This window comes from Rhinopithecus bieti, unplaced genomic scaffold (genome assembly GCF_001698545.2).
Source record: "Rhinopithecus bieti isolate Rb0 unplaced genomic scaffold, ASM169854v2 scaffold_3062, whole genome shotgun sequence".
NCBI classification, from domain to species: domain Eukaryota; kingdom Metazoa; phylum Chordata; class Mammalia; order Primates; family Cercopithecidae; genus Rhinopithecus; species Rhinopithecus bieti.
Window position 1 is genome coordinate 3,544,406 of NW_016804432.1, and position 22,603 is coordinate 3,567,008.

General features: G+C 40.9%; 1 long non-coding RNA gene across 6 annotated transcripts in view; it reads left to right on the plus strand.

Annotated features, from left to right (window-relative positions):
• Positions 1–22,603, plus strand: part of LOC108527134 (uncharacterized) — a 111,416-nt gene that overhangs the window by 58,858 nt on the left and 29,955 nt on the right. For 3 of the 6 annotated variants that reach the window (XR_001884701.1, XR_001884703.1, XR_001884702.1), the window contains one exon: positions 14,668–14,740. The exons of 2 other annotated variants lie outside the window; for them this stretch is intronic. This is a non-coding gene — a long non-coding RNA (uncharacterized LOC108527134). Of the gene's footprint in view, positions 1–14,667; positions 14,741–20,948; positions 21,164–22,603 lie in introns of those variants that run through there. One more of the 6 variants, XR_001884705.1, reaches the window with a different exon arrangement.

Here is a 22,603-nt window from a genome sequence, read left to right on the forward strand (position 1 = left end):
AATAGCCCTTCAAAAGTGTTATTCTAGGCCGGGCGCAGTGGCTCACGCCTGTAATCCCAGCACTTTGGGAGGCCAAGGCGGGCGGATCACGAGGTCAGGAGATCGAGACCATCCTGGCGAACACGGTGAAACCCCGTCTCTACTGAAAATACAAAAAATTAGCCGGGCGTGGTGGCGGTAGGGAGGCTGAGGCAGGAGAATGGCGTTAACCCGGGAGGCGGAGGAGCTTGCAGTGAGCGGAGATTGCGCCACTGCACTCCAGCCTGGGCGACAGAGCCAGACTCCGTCTCCAAAAAAAAAAAAAAAAAAAAAGTGTTATTCTAAGTCTGTTTGGCATCATAGGTCCAAACTGTATTAGAAGATGGTAAAAAACAACAATCCATTAAAAATCCTCTTTGGATTTCCAATTTTTGATATCACTTCATGTCATTTGAGACAGTCAGTTTTCCTGTTTTATTAATGTTTATATTTAAGCTGAATTTTCTAAAAGAATTGTGAATTTTTTATTCTATTGTTACATTCAAGGTACGCAGCTGAGCCTTGAGTATAAGCCCCATCGGCTAAGTACACATCAAACATGTCTTCAGTACATCCCTTTAGAGCTTGACAGTTATTCATCACTTTTTCAGAAGTTCCAACGTTCTAGATGGTTACTGATGCATTCAGTCTGACCACTGCTAGATTTGAGACTTGTCCCACAGATCTGCACACTGTATCTTCATTTCTTCATTAATAGATCTTTTTTCTTTTTTTCTTTTTTTGGAGACATGGGGGTTCTCACTAAGTTGCCCAGGCTGGTCTTGAACTTGTGGCCTCAAGTGATCCTCCCAACTCAGCCTCCCAAAGTATTGGAATTACAGGTGTGAGCCACCACACCCAGCCTAGATCTCAATTAAGGTAGTAGAATCAGGTGACACTGAAAATGTTTGGTCATAAACCACAGTGAAGGGAAGGGGAGGCAGCTGTTAGATCATCTGACTTGTCCCACAGTCCTCATCCATTTGCACCTTGGCAAGCCTTCTGCTACATCTGAATCTCAAAATGGGGGATATCCTCTTGGGAGAGTCTATGCTAGTGCCCTTCTAGTAGTAGTTCACAATCTACCAACAAATCTTGAAGCCTTATTTGGTTGATATCGATTTGAGAGGTGGGAGGTTCAGTTTCCAAAGAGTCAGGAAAGAGCATTCATCTAGGCTCGAGAAGCCTCCATTTCCTGACTCAAGAGTTCTGATTAGGTTAATGGTTGAGTGACACAAGGCAATCATCTCACTTTTCCGTTCCTGGGCTTCTGCTTTTATAGAATGTGGGCAGGAGTGTGGAGAGGCAGAATTTATTTCACTTCCTGTTTCCAAACTTACTAAACTGTGGAACCTTTTTCTTTGGCAGCATTAGGCAAAACTAATGTTCTAAGGAACACTCTTTAGGAAAGGTCAGCCAGCTCAGTGGTTCTCAACAGGCATGTGGTACACATTTAGTAATGTCTGGAGATGTTTTTGGTTGTTACAACTGGGGATCCAGGGATGCTGCTAAATATCCTGCAATGCCTAGGACAGCCCTCCACAACAGAGAATTATCCAACTCAAAATATCAGTCATCCTAAGGGGTTGAAAAACTCTGGACTAGATGAACTATCTCAATTCTCTTTCAAACTAACATTTAAATGTGGTGTTTTTTTTTTTTTTTTTTTTTTTTTTTTTTGAGACGGAGTCTCGCTCTGTCACCCGGGCTGGAGTGCTGTGGCCGGATCTCAGCTCACTGCAAGCTCCGCCTCCCGGGTTCACGCCATTCTCCTGTCTCAGCCTCCCGGGTAGCTGGGACTACAGGCGCCGCCACGTCGCCCGGCTAGTTTTTTGTAGTTTTAGTAGAGACGGGGTTTCACCGTGTTAGCCAGGATGGTCTCGATCTCCTGACCTCGTGATCCGCCCGTCTCGGCCTCCCAAAGTGCTGGGATTACAGGCTTGAGCCACCGCGCCCGGTCTCTTGTTTTTTAAACACACAAAATTTTATTTCTCTTTTACACAAAGTCAGCTCTGGGTCTGGATGAATCCGTGGACAGTTTTCTTCCATGTGTTGGCTCCATATTTCAGCTGCTTTGATTTTTTTGACATCTTCTTATCAATATGTGCTTCTATGATTTCCTTGGCAGAGAAAGAGAAATCAGAAAATCATGCGCTGGATCTTAAATACTTCTACGTGGATATAATAAATGTCTCTTCTAATTTTTAATAAGTTTATTAAAATACATCCATATATCATACAATTTACTCATTTAAAGCATAAAATTCGGCTGGGTGTGGTGACTCACACCTGTAATCCCAGCACTTTGGGAGGTTGAGGAGGGGTGGATCTCTTGAGCCCAGGAGTTCGAGACCAGACTGGGCAACATGACAAAACCCCATCTCTACAAAAAAATACAAAAATTAGCTGGGTGTGGTGGCATGCAGCTGTAATCCCAGTTACTTGGGAGGCTGAGGTGGGAGTATTGCTTGAATTTTGAAGGCAGAGGTTGCAGTGAGCCAAGACTGTGCCACTGCACTCCAGCCTGGGTGACAGAGTGAGACACTGTCTCAAAAACTTTTTTTCAGCTAAAATAAAGTCTAAAACTCTGTAGTTTTTAGTGTATCCACAAAATGTGTGCAATCATCTCTACACTCAATTTTAGAACATTTGAATCACCCCCAGAAGAAACCCTGTACCTATTAGCAGCCATTCCCAATTTTCCCTCAACACCTCCACCTCAGCCCTAGGCAGCCACTAACATATTTTCTGTCTCTATAGGTTTACCTATTCTGGATATTACATATAAATGGAATCATGTCCTTTGTAACTGTCTTCTTTCACTTTGCATAATGTTTTCAAGGTTCATTCATGTTGCAGCCTTCTCAATATTTCCTTTTTATTGCTGAATAATATTCCATTGTATGAATATAACACATTTTATTTATCCATTCATCACTTGATGGACATTTGAGCCATTTCTACTTTTTAGATGTTAGGAATAATGCTGCTATGAACACTTATATGCAAGTTTTTACATGAACGTATGCCTTCATTTCTCTTAGGTTATATATATATCTAAGAAAGGAATTACTGAATCATATGATAACTTTATGCTTAGACTTTTGAGAAATTGCCAGACTGCTTTCCAAAATGACTGTGCCATTTTACATTCCCACAAGCAATGTATGAAGTTTCTAATTTTTCCGCACCCTCACCAACACTTATTATGTTTTTTTTGATTCTTGCCATCCTGGTGTGTATGAAGTAGTTTCTCACTGTGATTTGGATTTGCATCTTCTTGAAAGCTAATGATTTGGAGCATCTTTTCATGTGCTTGTTGTCTCTTCTTTATATAAATGTCTATTCAGATCCTTGGCCCATTTTTAATTTGGGCTATTTGTCTTTTCATTATCGAGTTTTAAGAGTTATTTTTATTTATTCTAGATACAAATCCCATATTAGATAGGTGATTTGCAACTATTTCCTCCCATTCTGTAGGTTTCTTGCTGGTGTCATTTGAAGAATAAAAGTTTTGCATTTTGATGAAGTCACATGTGTATGTTTTCTTTTGTTGCTTGTGCGTTTGATCTCATATCAAAAAACCATTGCACAATCCAAGGTCACAAAGAGTTATGTCTATATTTTCTAGATTTTTATCATTTTAGTGCTTACATTTAGGTCTTTGATCTTTTTTGTGTTAATTTTTTATGTTTTTGTGAGGTAAAGATCCAATTTCATTCTTTTGCATGTGATATGCGATTATCCAGAACCACTTGTTGAGAAGGCTAATTCTTCCTCACTGGATTATCTTGGCACCCTTGTCAAAAATAAGTTGATTGTAAATGTGAAGGTATATGAGTTGTTAAATACCTCTCCTGTGAGATCTATAATTTATTTTCTAAAAGGATAAGTTATAGGTCACATGTCAGATTACAATGACTCTTTTAAGTCAAAAAATTCAAAATAGAATTTACATTCAAAATTGTTTGTTCTCCCAGAGCTAGTTAATAAACTCTATTCACAGATAAAAGCATGCTTTCCCTTCAAAGGTATTTCACCAAGACAAGAAACACAAATCTAAATAAGCTGGGAAACTGAGGATACACAGAGGTTTTCCTTAATCTCTGGATATATCGTCTAATTTATCCTTTTTGTGCTCATTTTTTCCCTTTTATCCAGAAATATGACATTACCTTTTTATAAAATTCCTGGAGATTGATCATATCTCTAGTGTTTGGGTCTAGAATGTATTTCTTGGCTAAAACATCTCTTTACCCCACTTCCACATGTGGAAAGAAAGAAAACATGGGACTTTAATCTCACAAATGAGGCATGGTGTTGTTTCCTGAAATGAGACAAGGACTTTGGACAGGAACATGTGTGGGCTTGAGATGGTTTTCGTAAACCCAAATTATTCTAGTTCTAGTCTGCCTTTATCGCTCACTGTATTTTGTTTTCATTCATACTGATGAATAACAGACTTGATTGTGTTCCATCATTTATGTCATTAATATTTCCTTTATGTTTGAGTGCTGTGCAGTTCTCCTTGAAACTTGTATGGGGATTGAACTTGGTGGTGATTTAAAGTAATTAATTCATATGTCAGTTGTTAGCAAGGCCTAGTAATTAAAATCTACTTTAGAGTAAGTTATTAACTCTCCAAAAAAAAAAAATGCTTTATCAACTTACCAGTTTTAGCTGTTTATTCTACTAGACAGATGAGATAGGGTAGTTATTGACTGTACATAATCACCTATGTACTTTCACCACTGAACACTAGGGTCAAATTGAAGTCTAGGTTATTAAAGTTCATTGTTTAAATCTAGAATAAACCAGTTCAGGTTAATGGGGAAAGGGGGAGAGTGCCCTTGGATCTTGTTATCTTTGCAATATTGTCTCCTTAGATTTTGCAAAGTCCATATTTGCTGTCTTCAAAATTCTCAAACTTCTAAACTAAAAACACCCTAGACCAAGGATTTCATTTTGAGATCTAAGATATCAAAGTGCTATATTGTTTATGATTTATTTTATAATGCTTTTTAGAAAAACAAACTTTAGATGCTATGATTTCCTTGTGAACAGGCTGCAGGGAAGAAAACAAGTTACATATAATGCACGGGACACAAGTGCAGGCCTTTTATTTGCAGGCCTAAACTAGTCACAAGTTTCCATCTTATGATAGCAAGTTTTCTTTTATTCTGCTTTGTTTTTTGTCTTGACATCCGGTTACATTTATTCAGTTTGAGGGTGTCTTATAATGGGCCCTTTTCTTCCCTCCATTTGACTTGTGATGAACTACTACCAAGGTCAATCCAGGTCTGACTCTTTCATGGAGTCAGTGTGGCTGGGGTAGTGTTTCCCAAGCCAAGCTTGGCATCAGAATTACCTGGGGTGGTTTGTAAAGAACTTTTCAGGCCTTGTTCCAAACCTACTAAATTTAGATCTCTGGTGTGGAGCCTGTAAATCTGTATGTTTGAAACCTTCCCAAGGTGATTCTGATGTCCAGTCATGTTTGGGTCATAGTCCAGAATGCAGTCATGCATTGCTTAATGACAGGGATATATTCTGAAAAAAGTGTCATTAGGTAATTTCTTCATTGTAGGAACATCACAGAGTGTGATTACACAAACCTAGATGGTATAGCCTACTACACACCTAGGCTATGTGGGATAGCCTATTGCTCCCAGGCTACAAACCTGTACAGTATGTTGCTGTACTGAACACTATAAGTAATTGTAATACAATGGTAATTATGTGTGTATCTAAATGTATCTAAGCATAGAAAAGGTACAGTAAAAACACAGTATTCAAATCTCATGGAACCACCATAATATAAGAGTTCTGTAGTTGAACTGAAATGCCATTATGTTGCCCACGATTATACTTGGATTTCAGGACTCTGCGGATGCTTGGAGGTCTTATGGGTTTGGCCAGAGGACATTGCCTCTGAGAAACTGCCATCTGCTTGCCAGGGATTCTGAAAAGACCAGAGTTGCCTATTTGCAATCTGTTCTTCAAGACTATCTACTATGTTGGAAAAAGGCCTAGGTTTCTTCTCTGTCCATTCTCAATCCCTCAGTCTGTCCTTGTGACTTATTTGCTCCTTCAAGCTGCCCAGTAGTAGCGATGGTGAAAATAAAATAGACTTTGGTCCTATAGACCTGTCACGGACTCTCAGCTCTGCCTCTTCTATGTGTGCCATTTGCCTCATCCATAAATTTAGTTAATATTATCCTCTCAAAGATGTTATGAAAACCAGAAGAATGTATTTATGTAACACCTAGAACAAGTATACCCTGCATTAGGCATTATTTGTTTGGTTTTACCTGTCCATCTCAATGAACATGCTGGGCTAATGAAGTGTGTTCATCAATTTTCCCTGATCGTAGCCTTTTAGATTGCTCTAGGCAGTGTTTCTCAAAGTAGGAGACACAGACCACCTACCTGTGATTGATGGGAGGACAGAAATCTGCTCTTATGCACTCTAACCTTCTGCACTTTTCAACTTTTTATTGAAAAATGTATATAGAAAGGTGGATTTATTGTAAGTGAACAGCTTAGTGGCTTTTCCTAAACTGAACACACCCATGTAACCAGCACCCAGATCAAGAAATAGAACATTACCAGCATCCCTGAAGCCTCCTCTGCAGGCACACTTTAAGAACCACTGGTCTGGGAAGAGCCTAGCTGGGGCACTGTCCTAAACCACCGACCTGCCTTTCCCTCCTAGCAGGCCAAATCTGCATGCAGTGTCAGCTATTCCCAGTCTGAGAGTCTGGGCATGTAGCCTCACATACACGCTTCATAGTGATGCAACTTCATTTGTAAAAAGGGTCACAAAGGGTGTTTCTATCATTTATATTCCTAGCATACACCCTAAACTGCTTAAAGCAAATGAATTCAGGTCCCAGCCAAAAAGGAGTGGAGATCAGTCATTGCCTGAAAGCATTGGCTGATTACAACACTACAGCATTTTCTCACGGAAGGGTGAATGAGGTGGATTCTAGTGTAATTACCTTTATGTAATTGAAAACTAAATCACCGATGGCTGCAGAGTTTAAATATCCATTTAAATACTTTCAATTTATTGCACTTATTTTTGCAGGACATGCTACTACCAAATAGGCTATTAATTTTCTAATGGATTAAAATCTGAATAGGTACATTAAAACTAGCACAGCTCAAATAAATGTCCTCTTTTCCGAAGATTATTAAAGAGAGTTTTCTTTTTCTTTAACCCGGCTATTCAAATACTCTATTAGACCAGGACCTGTAATAATACAGGCCTTGTCCAAAAGGGATCAGGTTACTATGTAATATAATTAGGCGAGACTTCAAATAGTAAGACATGCACCTGTGGTGCTTTTGTCTCTAGCTCCACAAATTTCAACATGCATACAAATCAAGAAGGGATGGGGGTGTTATCATGCAGATTCTGCTTCAGTGGGTGTTGGAGCCTGAGATTCTGGCTTTTTAACAAGCGCCCAGGTAAGTGCTGATGCTGCTGGTTTGAGGACCACACACCTTGAGGAGTAGGAAGAGTATTCACACTGGAAGAATATTCAGTACAGACTGGAATCCTGCATACATATCTGAGCTCGGTGTTCTGTTGTATATATAGACTTTAAAAAAAAATTAGTAGAGATGGGGTCTCGCCATTTGGCCAGGCTGGTCTCAAACTCTGGGGCTCAAGAGATCCTCCTGCCTTGGCCTCCCAAAGTGCTGGGATTACAGGCATGAGCCACTATATCTGGCCTATATAGACTATTTCTAAGGTCCATTCTAACTGTACAATTCCATGATTCAGTCTCTCTTTGGCTATTAACTAATTTTTTTAGGCTTCTGATTCTCATTGTTTATAAGCTGTTATATTAGAGAATGTTTTATACTGGAAGGCCAGATAAAAAGTCTTACTTATGGCAAATAAGTTTTATTTTTCAATCTTCTACAAGTCTGCCTCAACCCATGGGAAATCTTGGCTAATAGTAACATGATACTGGGCTTGGACTATAAACTAAACTTGAGTCAGCAATGTAGGGCTTTGGTTAGATAAGCAAGTATAAACTTGGGAGTATAACCAAAAGAAAGGGACAGCTAATCCTACCAGAATAGGCAGTATTTACATGAATACTTTTTTCAAATATCCACAACAGGGAAAAGCTGCTGAACACATAAAGAAAAGTTAAAAGCATGGCATTATTTAGCTAGTGAAGGGAGAACAAAGAATGCCTTAAGAATAATTTTTGAATGGCAGCAGAAACCAGCATATCCTCTGAAGTAAATGGCTTTTCAGGACATCAACATAGATTTAGGTTGCCTCTGAAGCAGAACTTTCCCATGATAATGATGATCCTAGGTGGTAGGATTGCCAATGGTAATTTTCTTTCCCAAAGATTCTTACAACCAACCATAAACCTACTACATAACCTATCAGTTGTGTTATTAACTGATATATCAGTTGGGGTTCAGTACAGACACTTCTCTAGGTACTGAATGCTAAGAATTATATGCTTAAAAATTATATGCTCTTACCATTAGAAGGGCTGGAAGAAGGCTGAGGGAGAAGCCTTCTTCCAGCTCTTCTAATGGTAAGAGCATTAAGAGGACTGCTCTTGGGCTTGCAGTTCAGTCCATACAGCTACAATCTAGAGGTCAGGAAGCTACAGAGTTCACTGCTGACATCACAGTCATTTCTCACCGATGAAGTTAGTGGCAATACAGAGGCACAGAAAGTCTGGTCACTAAAAATCACATTTAATGTTGCATGTACATCAACAACTACCAGTGAAAACTAATAGGCAGCCAGACATATTTGTGCATGCCTGAAGTCCCAAACATTTGGGACGCTGAGGTGGAAGGATCCTTGAGCCCAGGAGGTCTCAGCTGCAGTGAGCTGTGATTGTGCCACTGCACTCCAGCCTGGACAGAGCAAGAATCTTTCTCAAAAAATAAATAAATAGAGAGAGAGGGAAGCAGGGAGGGGAAGAGGAAGGTAAAAAGAGAAAAAGGAAGGAAGGAAGGAAGGAAGGCTAATAGGCAGGGGAAATAGCCTCTCTCTTCCTTTTACCTTTCAAATTTCATGTCATCATATCTGATTGGCACAATTTAAATTGTATAACAAATCCTATTAGCAGCTCAGCCTAGAATTATAGTTACTGAGCTTTGTTTTTAACTCAGTATAAGTCCATCTTTCTTGAAGTATTGCATACAGACAGAAAAATGTACAAATTATAATCAGAGAGCTTGATGAATTTTCATAAAGTAAACACACCTACATATAGCTAGCACCCAGATTGGGAGGGAGAAACTACTACTATACCAGAAGCTCCCTTCATTATCTTTTCTAGGTGTTATCCTCCCTCAAATTGACTGTAATCTTGGCTTCTAATACCCTAGACCAATTTGGCCTATTTTTAAACATTAGACAAAATGGAATGATATAGTGTGTATTATTTTATTACTGGTTTTTCCTACTCAACTATTTGTGAGATTCATTCATGTTGTGTATAGTAATAGTATCTTCATTTTCATTGCTGTGTAGTATTCCATTGTATGAATATAACTCAGATGGACATTTGGGTTGTTTCCAGTTTGAGATTATTGCAACTAGTGCCACTATGAACGTTGGTGAACACACACACACACACGTATATTTCAGTTGGATATATAAAAGTCTAATTTCTCTGATGCATGGGGTTCAGCTTGAGTAGATCTGCCCAACAGTTTTTCACATCTTCATGGTCTTTTCCATCTTTTAAATTTTAGCCATTCTCTTTAAAGACTAATGCAGGGTATTGAATCTCATTGTTGTTTTCATTTTTCTGATATCAAATAAATTAAATACCTTTTTAATTGTTTATTGGTCACTTGGGTATCCTCTTCCATGAAATGCCTATTCATATATTTTGTATGATTTTCTATGGGCTTGTCTGCCTTTTCTTGTTCTTTATAGTCCTTTATTCTGGACATGAGTCCTTTGTTGGGTATATGTATTGAGAATATCTTTTGCCACTATATGGCTTTTTTTTTTTTTTTTTTTTTTTTTATTTTCAGATGGAGTCTTGCTCTGTCACCCAGGCTGGAGTGCAGTGGCGTGATCTCTGCTCACTGAAAAGTCCACCTCCTGGGTTCACATCATTCTCCTGCCTCAGCCTCCCGAGTAGCTGGGACTACAGGCGCCTGCCACCACGCCCAGCTAATTTTTTATATTTTCAGTAGAGACGGGGTTTCACCGTGTTAGCCAGGATGGTCTCAATCTCCTGACCTCGTGATCCGCCCGCCTTGGCCTCCCAAAGTGCTGGGATTACAGAGCCACCGCGCCCGGCCCACTCTATGGCTTATTTTATTCACTGTTTTAATAATGTATTTTGATGAAGACATTCATAATTTATAATTAGTTCAGTTTATCAGATGTTTTCCTTTATGGCTTATTTATTTTGTGTGTCTCCAGTTTAAGAAATCTTTGTGGACTCCAAAATCATAAGAGTATTCTTCTGTTTTCTTGTGAAACTGTTATTGTTTCACTTAGATTTACAGTTAATCTAGTATTGACTTTTATGGATGGTGAAAAGTGGGAAATATAGTTTTGAGCCTTCCAGTTTCTATAATTCTGTAGAGTAGAGATGGAGTATATAGAGAAGGTAGTGAAAATGTATTTGAGAAGCCATATCTAACACAGTTAGGTGACTGTTTACACTGTAAAACAGTGATATGGTTAGGCTTTGTGTCCGCACTCAAATCTCATCTTGAATTGTTTTGTTTTGTTTTGTTTTTTGAGATAAGAGTCTCGCTCTGTCGCCAGGCTGGAGTGCAGTGACACAATCTCGGCTCACTGCAACCTCTGCTTCCAGGATGCAAGCACTTCTCCTGCCTCAGCCTCCCGAGTACCTGGGACTACAAGCACATGCTGCCATACCCGGCTAATTTTTGTTGTTGTTGTTTGTATTTTAGTAGAGACAGGGTTTCACCATGTTGCCCAGGCTGGTCTCAAACTCCTGAACTCAGGCAGTCTGCCTGCCTCGGCCTCCCAAAGTGCTAGGATTACAGGCGCACGCCCGGCTTCTCATCTTGAATTGTAATTCCCAGGTGTTGAGGGAGAGACCTGGTAAGAGGTGACTGGATCATGGGGGAGGTTCCCCCATGCTGTTCTTACGATAGTGAGTGAGTTCTCATAGATCTGATGGTTTTATAAGGGGCTCTTCCTGCTTTGCTTCTCTCTCACTCCCTCCTGCTGTCTTGTGAAGAAGGTGCCTGCTTCCCCTTCACCTTCCACCGTGATTGTAAGTTTCCTAAGGCCTCCCCAGACATTTGAAACTGTGAGTCAATTAAATCTCTTTTCTTTATAAATTACCCAGTCTCAGGTAGTATCTTCATAGCAGTATAAAAACAGACTAACACAAACAGGTAGCTCTAAATTGTGAGTTTTTCTTAACTCCTTTTCAAGTATGATCTTCTGTGATAGTGATTTTTCACATTTCATACTTCCCTAATGCCAAAAATCCACCTCCAGCAGCTGTTTTGCCTCTTTCTTATCCTGTCCCTTGGAAGAATGTCATCATCGTTGCTGCCAGAGCACTGTGTTCTTTTTCAGAAGTTACAGCAAGAATTGGTCGGCTTTCTTTTTCTTTCTTTTTTTTTTTTATGAGACAGAATCTCGCTCTGTCACCCAGGCTGGAGTGCAGTGGCGTGATCTCGGCTCACTGCAACCTCTGCCTCCTGGGTTCAAGCAATTCTCTCACCTTAGCCTCCCAAGTAGCTGGGATTACAGGCACACGCCACCATGCCTGGCTAATTTTTGTATTTTTAGTAGAGATGGGGGTTTCACCATTTTGGCCAGGCTGGTCTCGATCTCCTGACCTCATGATCCACTTGCCTCAGCCTCCCAAAGTGCTGAGATTACAGGCATCAGCCACCACATCCGGCCAGATCTGCTTTCAAATAAATGAAAAGAAGACCAGGATTAGAATTGGTAGGAAAATGTGAATATTAGAATTCTTTTAAAGAAATATAGTTTTACCACATAATCTAAGATGGTGTGATCAAGTACAAGGCATTGTTCTAAAAGGTTGAGGAAAAGTTGTTTCTCCTAAGAGGTTAAACAAGCTCATAACCCTACATCTCCTCACTTGCAGGCACAACTACTTCCTGCATTTTTTTCATGTGGAACAATTGATGTTTTCTCAGTCTTATATAAGATGTTATACAAGGCCAGGTGTAGTGGTTCACACCTGTAATCCCAGCACTCTGGGAGGTGAGGTGGGCGGATTACCTGAAATCAGGAGTTTGAGAGCAGCTTGGCCAACATGGTGAAACCCTGTCTCTACTAAAATACACACACACAAAAAAATTAGCTGGGCATGGTGGCATACACCTGTGATCACAGCTACTCGGGAAGCTGAACCTGGGGAGCGGAGGTTGCAGTGAGCCGAGATCGCACCACTGCACTCCAGTCTGGGTGACAAAGCAAGCAAGACTCCATCTCAAAAAAAAAAAAAAAAAGTTATGCACAAGTGGTGTCAAACAAGTTCCCTACCTTCCTCACAATTAGATTTTTCCCCACAGGCTCCTCTAGAAATTATGGCATGGCTACTGGAACAGTAAAATGTATCTAAAGCAAGATTCTTCTCAACCCCTTTGTGCCTTATCCCCACTCTCTCCTTTGATATTTGGATATATCATTTGGTTCCCTAATAATAATAGCCGAAATAGGTTGTGAAATATGACTTTTTTATTATTCAGCCCACTTTCTGTTCCATGGCCACATATCTCTGGGCTGTTAGGAAAAGTCATTTTAGGATATATTTTTGACTCACACCACACAGTAGCAGGATCTTACACAGTGCCAAGCCTTCTGGAATGGGGCAGGTATCTTAGCTGGTCCTTATCTAGTTCACAATGATTCAGCTAAGATTCATATACATTGTAGGGGTCCCATGGCCCCTTTATGTCTAGGACCTTCTATTTTTTTCGGAGTTACCTAGAGGTCTGCTTATCTGGATAAATGCATCTGCATAGTCATTCCTCTAATTCCTACTTGCCAGGCACTCTTCTAATTACTCCATGTGCATTGTCTCATTTAATCCTCATAATAACCCTATATGACGGTTGTTGCTATTATTATTTACATTTTATAGATAACGACATTGAGGTTAGGTAATATGCCCAAAGTCCTTATATCTCATTAGTGCTGAAGTTTTTGCTGTGGATTGACTCTCTACTTTTAAAAGTGTGAGTGCTCATTAATAATCCATTGGCACACTCACTGTGCTTCTCAAATCTTAGACAAACCTCTTGTCATCACCTTGAAGAATTCATCTTTGCAAAGACCCATTACACCAAGGTGTGCCAGTCATCTTAGTTAATCTTCATATTCAATTTATGAAGCAAGTATTTCTAGAGACTGGCTATATGCCCAGCACAAGTTCTGATGACAGAATGGGATAAGGAGCAACAGTAGTACAAGAGTCCCTTTCATCGAAATCTTAAAAGCAAATTTTGTCCAAGTTATCAATCTTATCTAATGGAATTTAACTTAATTAGAAAGAAACCTAAGTCCTTCAGTCACTAACCCATAGATTTAATACTTAGGACTCAGACATATGAACATTGTTGCTTTTGATGGCCATATTTTCTGGGTCATCTCCCAGAAGTACCACATTCTTATGCTAATTTGAGTGCTACTAAACCCAGAAGGTCCCACCTTTACCCACCACTCACTCCCCCTTGGTTCAGTAGGCCTCAAGTCTCAATTTTCCAATTATCTAATAAATTGAACGTTTCCACTGGGAGTAGGATGAGGAGGGAATCTTAAGGAAATTGAAAGTGCCATTTCAGAGTCAATATAGTTTTAGTAGATTTTAAGGATGAACCTGGTACCTAACCACTAAATATAAGGCTTTTAAAGGAATCTATGTCCAAGTCCCTAAAAAAACAATTTGAAACCCAGTCTGGTTATATTCCTTAATTAAGAACCATGTTATATTCCTTATTATTGGTACCTTAATCATTAAAAATCTGGCCACTTTACAGTGGAACTTCTAGTATTTTCTCTACTTTTTACTCTTCTAGACGGCAGTAGATGTTTCTGTCCTGATAGCAGCTCTTGACTTGAGCAAAGCCGTGCTTCTAGCTACTCAAGGGCAGACAGAGCTCTCTGAAGGGACCGTTGAAGAGTTTGTAACAATGTTTTACAAAGTTCAAATTACCCGTGCTTATCTGGAATCTTTTGAAAATTAGGCCGGGCGCGGTGGCTCAAGCCTGTAATCCCAGCACTTTGGGAGGCCGAGACGGGCGGATCACGAGGTCAGGAGATCAAGACCATCCTGGCTAATGCGGTGAAACCCCGTCTCTACTAAAATACAAAAAACTAGCCGGGCGACGAGGCGGGCGCCTGTAGGCCCAGCTACTCGGGAGGCTGAGGCAGGAGAATGGCGTAAACCCGGGAGGCGGAGCTTGCAGTGAGCTGAGATCTGGCCACTGCACTCCAGCCTGGACGGCAGGGCAAGACTCCGTCTCAAAAAAAAAAAAAAAAAAAAAAAAAAAAAAAAAAAAAAAAAAAGAAAATTAATCCCTAATTGGCTGAATGTAAGATAACTTACTGTGGGAGCTAGTTTTACTGAAACATTTTGTCCTAGATTTTTGTGACAATGTGTGTCTCCTTCTCCCCAGGAGGATATCTGTTCTATATCATTCTTACTTCCTGGAGAGGAGAAAATCGGAAATATTTCCTCTACTCTGTCAGGTAGGTCTAGTCAAACAGTCCATCATTCTAATAGCAGACTATCCGGGCTTCATAACAAGAAACATAGATTCCCTAACCCCAGAGAGTAATCAGCTCATCTCATTGCTTCCCCTTTAGACTAAGAGCAATTTTAGTAGAATGAGTTCCCTGGGCACAGCACCTGCAGGATATGTGAAGGGGCTTTATAAATGTTTTTGTTTGTTTGTTTATGAGACAGGGTCTCGCTTTGCAATGAACACGGTTCACTGCAGCCTCGACCTCCTGGGCTTAAGTGATACTCTCACCTCAGCCTCCCGAATAGCTGGCACCACCACACCTGGCTAATTTTTGTTTTCTTTGTAGAGACAGGGTTTTGCCATGTTGCCCATGCTGGTCTCAAACTCCTGAGCTCAAGTGATCCACCCACCTCGGCTTCCCAAAGTGCTAGGATTACAGGCATGAGCCACAGCACCCGGCCTTGCTTTATAAACTTTAAAGCAGCATATACCACTGCAGGTGGTTGAAAATTTGTCTTTATATTTCCTTTGCTTTTTAGCCTAGAAAGTACTCTGACCAGCAAAAATGACCACATTACACATTTTAAAACCATTGCTAGATTTCAGTGGTGGTGGTATGATAGTAGCAATAGCAAAAGAAACAAAAAGAAGAGTGTAAGGGTGGGGTATGTGTATGTCCACGCCCATGTACTGGCTTTTCTACATGCTCCAAGAATGTTTCTCAAAGGTATCCAGTGTTCAAATGGGAAGGAGCACAGATCAGATGGAGAATCTGCCCAGGTGTCAGAGAGTCCATGTTAATCTTCTGGCCAAAATAACTATCCATTCCAAGTTCATGTTATTATTTTTTGAAAAAATAACAACCATTTTCATTGCTAATACTCTTCAAAGACTTGCAGAGATTTTACCCACTTCTGTAAAACTTTAAAATTTCTTAAGTTAGCTCTTAAGAACTTATCTTAAGATAGCTGTGTCTTAAGAGCTGAGACAAATTCTAGTCTGGAAGTAAGAATGACCCAGAACAGATGCCCTTTCTCAATTCCACATGAATGGAGACTTTAGGCTGGATTCTACCTCCTTAAAATAAAGGCAGGGATGTGTATGGACCCAGTCAAGGGTGGAAAAACAAAGTTGGTAGTGACTCACTTCGGTTTTTGGAAGGAGGCGGATTAAGCTTCCACCCCCACAAGCCTGATGCTGGGAACTCCCACTTTGGAAGATGAGGCAGATCTTGACATGAAAGCAGTCTGAAGTAGCGTTCCACCCTTGAAAAGAAGTTAAATTCATTGGTAGATTTGAGACTGCACAGCTAAAATGTAAGAAACACAAGTGTCCACTATATTCAGAAGCCTTAAAAATGCACATTTTGTTCAGTGACCAGTGTCAAATTTATAACTCTATCTTTAGGAAGTTATTAAGCATGTGTGCAAAGATTAAACTACTAGGCAGATCATCTAAACTGGGTTTATCATAAAAAAATAGCGAACCTAAGTGTCCAACAATAAGAGTTTAATTAAATACATCCATATAATATTTTTCATATTTAAAATAATGTTATAGATACATATTTATTAATGGATAAGGTGTCTAAAATATATTAAGGACAAACACAGGTGACCAACACATATGTACTTGATGATTCCATTTCAGTAAAATAAATACATGTATGAGTATATGCATATGGTTTTAAAAGCTCTTAAGGCCGGGCGCGGTGGCTCACGCCTGTAATCCCAGCACTTTGGGAGGCCGAGGCAGGCAGATCATGAGGTCAGGAGATCGAGACCGTCCTGGCTAACACGGTGAAACCCCGTCTCTACTAAAATACAAAAGTTAGCCAGGCATGGTGGCGGATGCCTGTAGTCCCAGCTACTCGGGAGGCTGAGGCAGGAGAATGGCGTGAACCCGGGAGGCAGAGCTTTCAGTGAGCCGAAATCATGCCATTGCACTCCAGCCTGGGCGACACAGCAAGATTCCATCTCAAAAAAAAAAAAAGCTCTTAAAGGGTTTCTGGTTCAAGGTGGTGGATTGACTGCATGCATTTAACTTCCCCTTGCTCTCTAAATCTCACTAACATGATATAAAAATACACACACAGTCACAAAGAACACAGTTTGTATAAAAGTACAAAAGAAACTCCCCTGATTTTACCCCCCACCCCAACTCTAGATCTTGCCTCCATCTCTAGAAATGGGAAGAATGCTGAGGAGTAAGACAAAAGAATGGGAAAAGGAGATTTTGACTTTTTATTTTTATACTTTCTGTACTATTTGTTGTTTTCATTAGTACTGTGTATTTCTGTAACTTTAAAAGTTATTGAAGGCTAGATTTAAAAGTGGTAATACAGTAGCATCACAGCATTTTGCATTTAGCTTAACTAGGGTTCACCTAAATTTGGGAAGGGTGGAGGGCAAATGAGAAAGAATAAAGGAAAGAAAAAAGGGAGAGAAAGAGGAAGAAGGGGAGTGCAAAAGAGAACATTTTAAATGGTGTTGTGATTTCTGCCTGACCTTTCTTCTTTCTTCTCTCTCTCTCTCTCTCTTTCTCTCTCTCTTTAAGAGACAATATCTCTCTCTGTCACTCAGGCTAAAGTGCAGTGGCATGATCACAGCTCACTACAGCCTCAAATTCCTGGGTTCAAGCCATCCTCCCACCTCAGCCTCCTGAGTAGGTGGGACTACCTACTGGCCCACCACACCTGGCTAATTTGTTTTTATTTTTGCAGACACGGGGGTCTTGCTATGTTGCCCAGGCTGGTCTCGAACTCTTGGTCTCAAGCAGTCCTCCCACCTTGGCCTCCCAAGGCAATAGGATCTGATCTTTTCAATTAACTTGGACCTAACCCAAAATAAATCTGAAAGAGCTGATGTGAATTTGATCTATTTCTGGTCCTGTGTGCTCTTCATAGGTTGAGTATCTTGTCATGCTAAGTGTGATTCTATTGTTAACAGGTCCTTTTATTTTTATTTGTTTATATACATTTAAATAGCATGGCTTATAAATACAACTACTTAATTAGTTGCTCAACTAACAAAGCTTATGTCATGCACATGTGTTGGGTTTTCTACATGCTCCAAGGTTCTATTCCAAACTGAATGATTTAAGGTATTTTCAGGGGTAATCCCATTCCCCTCTTAATTTAGTTGTTAACTCTCAAGAAGATGGAAAGCCAGTGCAGAAATTAGTAATCAGTGGTGGAATTCAGGTGTTTTTAATTTTCTTCCCGTCTCTCTTTAGTTGTATTTTCAATTTGGACAATAAGTATTCCTTTTGTAGTAAGAAAACTAGGCTGGGCACGGTGGCTCACGCCTGTAATCCCAGCAATTTGGTAAGCCGAGGCGGGCAGATCACGAGGTCAGGAGTTTGAGACTCAGCCTGGCCAACATGGTAAAACCCAGTCTCTACTAAAATACAAAAATTAGCCTGGCATGGTGGCATACGCCTGAATCCCAGCTAGTCAGGAGGCTGAGGCAGAAGAATTGCTTGCAACCGGGAGGCGGAGGTTGCAGTGAGCCGAGATCACACCATTGCACTCCAGCTGTGGGCGACAGAGCAAGACACCATCTTGGTGGGGGGGGGGGGAGAAAGAAAAGAACATTATATCTATCTATCTATCTATCTATCTATCTATCTATCTATCTATCTATTTATTTAGAGACATGGTCTTACTCTGTCAGCCTGGCTGGAGTGCAGTGGTGTGATCACAGCTCACTGCAGACTGGAACTCCTGGGCTCAAGCAATCTTCCCACCTCAGCCTCCTGAGTAGCTGGGACTGCAGGTGTGCACCACCATGCCTGGCTAATTTTTTATTTTTATTTTTGTAGAGACAGGGTCTCACTATGTTGCCCCAGCTGGTCTTGAACTCCTGGCCCCAAGTGATCCTCCCACCTTGGCCTCCCAAATTGTTGGGATTACAGGTGTTAACCACTGCACTGGGCCAGAAAACTGTGTATTTTTAAAAACTTTTTGAAATGATAGCTATAGCTCTTACTCCACCTTCACCTGGTTGATAGGCATCCAGGGACTCTCCTCTCTTTTCATAACTCAACTCTATTCTCATAGGCATCTCATTTCCTTCTGCTGCCCCAAGTGAAGCACTTTTCAGTGACAAGAAATCATAGCATCACAATTTTGCACCTGCTATCCATCCAGTTAGAAAACTCACTCAGTCCCAATCTGTGTCAAATAGTATTTATAACTAGCCCCTTAATTGATTTTCTCTTTTTCCTTGTGTATAGTGCTTCCTGAAATTATAAGAAACTCAAATTTATATTAATCAGTAAGACTTTTCTTCAGAATTTGAAATATACATAGAAAATGTTTTGTAGCAAAATGTTAAATAGACTACTATTTTATGATATAAATTAAAAGTCAGCCAAGAAACTTCAGATAGTATAGATGAGGAACCCATATACTGATGATTAATCAATCCATGCTTCTGGCTGCAAAATTGAACAACTGGGGTTGGGCCATCCCCAAAGAACAAGTTTGAAATCCTGGAAAGACAATCAAGCCTTTATCTCAGGCCTATGGTAAATCCTTTGGATCCTTTTGAAGTTAGGGGTAAGGAGCAGTTGAGGGATTTTACTCTTTAGGGGGCCAGGTCCTATGGAAATCTGCCCAACCTGGTAGCCTAACCAGGTTGCAGGGTTACAGGTTGCAGGGTTAATGGTTCTGATCAGTAGAAATTGAGACTCCAAGACTATGTGTTCTCTTGGAAGATAGACACTTGGGTAGATACTTAATTATGAGTTAGGGACCCAGTTTTTCTTTGTTTGGTTGGTTTTTGTTTTTGTTTTTTTTTGTTGTTGTTGTGTTTTTTTTTTGTTTTTTTTTTGAGACGGAGTCTCGCTCTGTCGCCCAGGCTGGAGTGCAGTGACGCCATCTCAGCTCACTGCAACCTCTGCCTCCCAGGTTCAAGCGACTCTCCTGCCTCAGCCTTCTGAGTAGCTGGGATTACAGGTGCCTGCCAACATGCCTGGCTAGGGACCCACTTTTAATACCTTATTATGTGATGCAGAACAATTTCTTTAATCTCATGGACTCTTATTTTTATAGATTTGAAATGGAAATGATATTGTTTATTCTGCAAATTAAATGAGAGGCTCCCTATAGGTATACAGTGCTGAGGTCCTAATGGATAAGAACAAGCTTTAAAACATTTATTAAGATAAAAAGGATAAAATACATCCTGTCTATAGTACAGTTGTTGTGTCTTTTTTAGTGTGGAAAGTGGTAGACAAGCAGTTCCTGATCAGCCCAGTGGGAAGCCTGGAAAGACCTTCGTGTTCTACTTTAGTATTTTGTAACTTGTTTACTTATTAAACTAACGCCTAGGCAACAAGAATAGCATTTTTCTTCCGTGGAATCTATCTCTAAGAAAACATACACCTGGAAGCTGTCAACAACAAATAAGCCAGCAAGTCAGAGTAAGCCCATTGACAGAGTTGGCATGGATCAGCTTTGATCCTTCCTCAGGGCAGTGAAGCAAAGGACATAGGAGAGTACTTGTCAGGGGTTCTCACAGGAATTCCACTCTGCCTGGCTATCCAGAGATCACAGCCACCTCCCCTGTCACCTGACATCAGGGTTGCTAAGGTTGCTTTACAGAAAGCTCTGTTGAACCAAACTCAGGAGATCTCAAATAGCACAAGTCCGGATATAAATTCTGAAAATCCTTCTTGAGACAAAAACGTCTCTCCCCAGATCCACCAAGCTGTCTGATAACATGCCAACCTGGCCTCTTTGTTCATTATCTCCAAGATCTCAGGCTGGCTGCTAAGCCACTGCAGCAGCCTCCTTACCTGATGTCCCACTTATACCCCCAAACTCAACACAACTTCTCCAGGATATTCTCTCCATTGCACCATTTTACCCAAAATTCTTAGGTGTACTAAAATTTTATTCCAGCTTGGACTGTGCACAGTAACTCCAATACTATCCTCACTACTATTCCCTTGCCTCACCCCCACTAAGTCTGCTGGGTTGGGCCTATACTGAATCTCCGTATCACCCTCACCCACTCCACCCTACCTCACCATCTTTGTTGGATCACTGCTCACTTGCAGAAAGTGAAGTGTAAACCCTGCTAGTCATTTCCACTCTTTTTGGTCTTTAATCATACATGATAGACCTTTAACGTGTCCCTTAGAATCTACCATATTTGATAGTAAAAGAGGTATTGAAGGCATATTTTCTGCTCCTCTGCTTTCAGATTCCTCCTTCTGTCCCTACTTCTGAAATGGAGACTGAGTAGGGAGTCACCAAATTGATCTGGAGAAGATGAACCAGATGTGCTCAGATTATGGAGCCTGGCCTCAGTGGGGAGAACTGGAATCCTAACCCACCAGTCCAACTGTCATATCCAATTTTAAACTCTGGCTGGGAACCATGGTTCACACCTGTAATCCCAGCATTTTGGAAGGCCAGGCAGAATGATTGCTTGAGGTCAGGAGTTCAAGACCAGCCTGGGCAACATAGTAAGACACTGTCTCTACAAAAAAAATTTTTTTAATTAACCAGGCATGGCAGTGCATGCCCGTAATCCCAGCTCCTTGGGAGTCTGAGATGAGAGGATTGCCTGAGCCCAGGAGTTGAAGGTTACAGTGAGCTGATCATGCCACTGCACTCCAATCTGGGTGACAGAGCGAGACCCTGTCTCAAAAAAAGAAAAGAAAAGCCAGTAGTCTCCCACCTCTTTCCTTCTTCTTTCGGGCTCCACCCCCAAAGCGCTAACACTCACTACTGTGCTCCCCTTTCCTCACCCCAGATTTCTTTATACTCTCCCTGCCCCAGTGGAAGCTTCTCAACTAACTGTTGATCTCATTGTCAGATTATAGGAATTCACAATAAGGCATGATGAGGATTAATTCTTCTGAAGTATATTTACATTTTAAAAGAGTTTGTTGACATCTGCAGTAGCCAGATAGTGGTGGCCACCAGAAAAGACTCCTTCTGCTTGAGGAGTGGAGAGGGAAGAGTGGGAAGGACTTTGTCTTGCGGCATTGGTGCCAGCTCAGTCACAGTAGAATAGAGCACCCAGTAGATTCCTAATGTTCCCAACTCCAAGCCCTGGCTTTCAGATGATATTTCTGGATCTGCCCTGGGTTGGGGACAGGAGGGGAAGGATAGAGCTTGCTGCCCTGAAGGGAAAGACACAAGCCTGTCTGGATTCTGACTGAAGAGCCTTTGGGCCTTGAGTGAACATTGGCAGCAGCTAAATGGTATTTACCAAGGGCCTTCAGCAAGACCCAGTGCTGTGCTGGCTTTGGGTCTGACCAAGCATGGTCACAGTGGTGGTGGCCACAGTGGTACCTGTATCACCCCTTCCCCAGCTTTAGGCAGCTCAGCACAGAGAGACTCCGTTTGTTTGGGGGAAAGTAAAGGAAGGGAACAAGAATCTCTGCCTGGTAATCCAGAGAATTCTCTCGGATCTTACCCAAGACCACCAAGGCTGTACCTCTATGAGTCTGTAAGAGTCACAGTGGTACCGGGCTTGGGGTGCCCCCTAATGCAGATATGACTGTAGTGACCAAATCATAGATCACAACACTCAATTCCCTTTGAATACCTGGAAAACCTTCCCAAGAAGGACAGATACAAGTAAGCTCAGACTGCAAAGACTATAATAAAAACCTAACTTTTCAATGCTCAGACATCAACAAACATTCACAAGCCTCAGGACCATCTAGGAAAACATCACCTCACCAAACAAGCGAAATAAGGCACCAATGACCAATCCTGGAGTGACAGATATGTGACCTTTCAGACAGAGAATTCAAAATAGCAGTTTTGAGGAAGCTCAATGAAATTCAGGATAACACAGAGGAGGAAATTCAGAATCCTATCAGATAAATTTAACAAAGAGAT